Raw genomic sequence first — 6,037 nt, 5'->3', positions numbered from 1 at the left:
AGAGTGAAAGAAAAGGTTATTCAATGTTAATTTCAAAGATTTTAGCTCAATAAAATGGGAATTTTTATGATAATTTTTGTCTAAAAATACTTGAGAAATTATAAAAATTCACACAAACATATATACATATATAATAAAAACACATATTAAAAGCAACATACCTCACATTTTTTTTTACCTAAGTCATATCTTGTCTTTCTTGAAACCTGATAATTGTTTCTTACAGATATAGTTCTAGATTCTTCTGTAGAAACCAATAAGTATTGTTAAATCAAGTTTAGCCTAAAGCTGTAGACTCACATATTTTACATTTGGCCTAAAGTTTTCTCTGTACATCATGAACTATATCCTAAATGGAGTTCTATACAGACTATAGTCTATTTTTGGGCCAATCACCAAGGTTTGGGCAATCAAAGGTGGCCAACTGTTCAAACCTTGTTCAAATAAGGCATACACTAAGCTATAACCAATCCAGCTGTTTCTGTGCCTCATTGCCACTTTCTGTTTGACACTTTCATTTTTCTGTCCATAAGTCTTCCACCATGTGACTGAACTGAAGTCTCTGAGACAACTCTAGCTCAATATTAATGAATGTATGAATTATTATTTGCACAACTAAACTCATTTAAATTTAATTTGTTGCTTTTTTTAAAAAAAGATGACATTAGAAATGAGATCTGAAGTAGAGCTTCCAGCGACCCCCAGGAGCGCTGAGGGAACAAGTCAGGTACCTCCTGGACCCACGGTGCCCATTGCTCTCTAGGAGCAGCTAGGGACTGTGGTAAGTTCTCCCTAGGATTCTGAAGCTCCACAGATTTGGGTTTTGAGCTCTCTGAACATTTCTTATCCAAATTGGGTTTGGAAGTCATGACCAAAACTGGAATAGGTACAGGATTGGATTGGATCTGATAATTTACTGACTTGGAAAAAATTAGAGACCTATTACATCTGACTAGGTCAGAAAGAACCAGTAATAAATAGAATATTGCAAAGGATGTAAAATTTGGTTTTCGAGAATTTGCAAGAATTTTTGTATTCTACCCCCTTTGTTTTATTTTGCTTGCAGACTTAGGTATAGAAAACAAATCATTGGCTAAATTGATCAAGGGAACTTAAGAGCTAAAGCCAACATTGAAGTAAAATGGGATCCTTAATTTGTGAAGAACTGAGCTCCTTCTGGCTTATACATGCCTAAATATTAGGCCCTGGAAGCACCAAAGTCATACAGAAATTGCAAAATCTTACTAAAGATTAGAGTTAGAGTAGAACATTCTAAATTAATAACACTGAAGAAGCTTTTAAAAATATTTCAATATTTTTATTTGCAGACTATGTAAGGCAGATAAAAAGCTTAAGTGACTAACTGATTAAAAGAAAATTAAATCTGCTAACCTTTTGGCTTAGTTACTATCCCACCCAAAAAGTAGAAAGCTATCTTAGATAAGGTGTTTATAAAAGATAGGCTCTCAGGTAAAAGAACTTTGCTTGTTTTTCAGATCTATCCATGCTGAGTCTTGGCATACAACGCTTTCTTGCCCATTCCTTAATGGGCTCCACCCATTACCCTGAATTTAGCAATTTTAGCCTAGAAACAGTAGCTAAGTTAAAAAGAACACTCTTGAACTAAAATGCACCTTTCTGAAATTAAATTGTCTATATTGACCATCTTTTGTAAAAAAAAAAGGATCACATGTAAAGGGAATCTCCATTTTTAAGGATATCCACCTATGTATATTAGAAATGCTTATTGTTCTTTTAAATTTACATAATAAATCATATTCCTTGTTTAAGGTGCTTCTCTGGCCATCTTGTCTTAAGTAAACTGTTATTTCAGCAGTTTTTTTCCCCCTTGGTTTGAGTAAATGATGATAGAATAAGGATATAGTATTTAGATCAAGTATTTTAGTTCTGTGCTCATGAAATATATATTTTTTTTGTTCTATCTAAGAGTTGTTCCTTTAGGAAATGCAAATTGCCTAGTTAACAATTGCTTAGGGCAATGAAACCCGTAATTGGAAGATTGGTAGACTGAAGGGAAAAGAAAAACTATTTAAAAGGCAGCAGATGAAAATCCTTTATGGGAGCTGTCAGATCTGCTTCTATATGTTTGTTTGTCTATATGTGTGTATGTGATATTTGGTAAATGAAGCTAGATTAGAAATTGTTTCAAATAGAAATGGTTTCAAAATTATCAGTTAAATATAATTAGACACATGCTTGATTTGACTGAGATTATATCTTTTGTTTAGAGTATCCGGATTCAAGGTTCTAGATCGGTGTCCGTGATGAGGTCTGGAGATATGTTCTTAGTGCCTAAACCAAAGACTGCCGGCCAGAATCAAGCTCAAGATGGCCTCTTCTTCCTCCACCTTCTCTGTTTTGCCTCCTGGCTATTTTGGGAGCAGTTGGGTCCTCCAGGTAGAGTCTTCAAAGTTCTGTCTTCTGCCCTCATTAACTGAGAAAGATCCTGACCTTCACAGTCCTCCTGGGTGCTGCGTGACTATTTGTGACCTAGGATTACTGGGAAAATATATTAAGAAAGCTATGTGTGTCATGGTTTCAAAATTATTTTCAGCAATTCAAAATCTTAGAGTCATGTTATGTTAAATAAAGTAATAATCATGAAATGCCTAAGTCATCTCTAAGTTAAGATACTAAAATATTAATTATTAAACATGAGTTTAAGTCTATATATCTCAACATGTTATTTTTATATGGTATAGAAAAGCTAAATATATTTAGATCTGTTAACAAATAATTTAAAAGACTACTTTTCTAAAAATTATAACATGGTTTTGTCTACAAATACTGACATACACACTTCAAAAGTAACTTTCTAGACTTTTCACTAGAAATGAGGGTTAATAAGAGTTGAAAACTACTGAAGTTGAGAGAAGCAATTCTGTATACGGGGTGTATAAAACTGCTAACCTGAGCAGAACAAAAATTAATTGAATACTAAGAAGATACTTTTCCAGATTTTCATGCTAAATCAGCCAATATTGAAATTTTTCAGATTTACAATTTAAATGAACTCTATGGTCTATGTGAAACTACCTATCATAACCCATCAGCTATCAATGCTATGCCTCTAAATTGGAGAAACAACAGGTATTCAAGAGGACATTAGTCTAACATTAAGCAGGGATTCATGGAGAACCAGGAAGGCCACCTTGTCCTTCCTGAGTCCTTAACGCATTTGCTATTAAAAGTTATCCAAATTAAGTATGTATATTTTCTTATGGTGCTTCTAAATTGCTAAAATAGTTTATGGCTAATGTTTGCTTTGTCAAACCCATATTCCTGTGAAGACAATAAGAACTTCAGGTAAATTCCACTAGCTGATGGGCCATTTAAACATTTATAGAGGGATTTCATTCAATTATCATTTTAAATGAATGTTTTCTGGTTTTATAAAAGCTTCCCCATGCGAGAGGACTGATATTATTAAAGTAGTTCATTAGGCCATAGTGTATTTTCACCAGGTAAAGAAAGCTTTTCATTATTTACTGACTGAGGACAATCAGCTGCTTCACAGTCCAGAACTGGAAGATTGGATCTTCCAAGAACATCAGAGAAAGTCTGCCTTGCCTTCCACACTGCAACAACAAAACTTCAACTTTGAACTTTGGGTTCATAATCTCACAAATAAGAAGGGTCCCTCTATACTCTTGGAACTGTACACCCATAAGGAACCTTAAGATAAAGCTAGCCGGGGAACTTTATCCCCAAAACGAGATGGCATCCTTGATGTAGGCAGCATTTTTATCCAAAATCACAGATCAAAACTTCTCTACTATAAGGAGACTCTTATCTTTGATTTTTTTACCTTGTTTATGCCTCTATGAACAATAGAAGTGAAAAGGTCATCTGCTGTGTGCACTCATGGAATATACTTTTATTTTTAAAAGGTTTTGAAGCCAGCCTTCTACATAGATAAGGATGCCTTGATAGATGGAAGATGATAGATACCTTGATAGATGGAAGATGATAGATGCCTTGATAGATGGAAGATAAAGGCCCAACATAGGTGAGAAATTTTAATGGTGTATGTGTTGCCTCATAATGAGTCAGAAACAGAACATTGGTCACTCCTCTTAACATACATCATGGGTTAAAGAGAATATTTTCAGAAAATCTAAACTCTTCTAGAAGAAAATCAGGTGTTAGGTCCTTTTTCTCATTGTTGGGAGTGCATAAAGCAATAATTAGAAATTTTTCCCTCATAATAGACTGTATTGCAGAGTCTACTATAAAGACTATTGTTACACAAAAGACTTTAAATTTGTTGTGGAAGTTAGGTGAAATAATATAATTGCTCTGCATTACTTACTGACTAAACAGAGAAGTATCTGTGCAGCAGCTGGTACTTGCTGCCATGGAGAAATACATCACATCAGGTATTATAGATATTCAGTTGTAGGAATTAACAAAGAGACTTCTTTAAGTGAGTAGACTGTCATCTAGTTCGTTCTTTGAGCTATTTTATTTTAGTTGGTTTGGTTTGTGGGGACATGGCTAAGCAGCATACTCCAAACTCTTGGTATTATCTTCCTGATAGTTATAATAATCATCTCCCTGTTGCACTGTATTCTTTTAAAAGTTTTAAATGTTGGCATGCAGCCATCTACAGAATTGTCCAATGGTCTCTGGTCTCTTTTCAACTGGAATGGGAAGAGGTGAAAGAAATGTATGACCATGAGGACGCTGTAACCTATGAATGGCGTGCTGAGGTTGGAAACCCAAAATAATGATAACTGAGAATGGCGCTAAAGCCCTAAGCTTTGGTCATGCTTTCACCTAAGTGAGAGCCTGGCCAAAACGGGGAAATTTTTAAACAAAGTTATGAGAGGTCATTGTTTTTGGACTGAACTCATGCACTAGGCCCCGACAAACCAGATCAAACTAAATTTAAGTCACTTGTGCTGAATGTGACATAATCAAACTAAGACATTAAGGAAACACATAGATCCTAGACCAGACCAGATTTGTTTTTTCTCCTGTAAGCGGGACATTCCTGCATAAGGAAGTACCTTTGCTCTAACCCCTATGAAAAGAAACAATAACAATAACCTGAAGTAATTGTTCCCACATTACAAAAAAACATTGTTCTGCTACTTCCCAGTGGATTTCAAGACCAAACGAGTGCATTTACGATGGTGATAGTGACATCAATGACTAAAGTTTAGGTCCATCTCTCAAAATTGAGAGGATGACCAAACTGGGGGAATTGTTAAATCAAGTTTAGCCTAAAGCTGCCTCCTCACATATTGTAACTTTAGCCTAAAGGTTTTTCTTTACATAGTGAGATAAAATCTGAACAGACTTCTTTATAGACTGTAGTCTACTTTTGTGCCAATCACCAAGTTTTGGCCAATCAAAGGTGTCCAACTTTTCAAACCATGGCCAAATAAGGCAAACAGCAAGCACACCAAGCTATAACCAATCTGGCTGTTTGTGTACCTCACTTCCATTTTCTGTGTAGCATTTTCCTTTTTTTTTGTTCATAAATCTTCTTTGAGCATCTGTTCATGTGCTTTGCCTGCTTTTCAATGGAGTTTTTTTTTTTTTTCTTGTACATTTGCTTAAGTTCCTTATAGATGCTGAATATTAGACCTTTGTAAGCTGTGTAGTTTGCAAAATTTTTCTCCGATTCTGTAGGTTTTCTGTTTCCTCTGTTGATTATTTTAGTATGCAGAAGCTCTTTAGTTTAGATCCCACGGCATTTAATAAAATTCAATATCCCTTCTTGGTAAAAACTTCAAAAAATAGAGGATAGAAGGAACATACCTCAATACAACAAAAGCCATATACGATAGACCCACAGTGGAAAATAACTGAAACCTTTCCTCTGAAATCCAAAACAAGACAAGAATCCAAAACACTTTTACCACTACTATTTAACTTAGTACTAGAAGTTCTAGTTAGAGCAATTAGAAAAGATAAGCAAATAAAAGGAATCCAAATTGGAAATGAATAAATAAAATCATCCTTGCTTGCAGATGATATAATATTACATTTGGAAAACCTAAAATCT

Source organism: Mandrillus leucophaeus, unplaced genomic scaffold, assembly GCF_000951045.1.
Source record: "Mandrillus leucophaeus isolate KB7577 unplaced genomic scaffold, Mleu.le_1.0 Scaffold459, whole genome shotgun sequence".
NCBI lineage: Eukaryota > Metazoa > Chordata > Mammalia > Primates > Cercopithecidae > Mandrillus > Mandrillus leucophaeus.
This window is presented reverse-complemented; position numbering follows the sequence as displayed.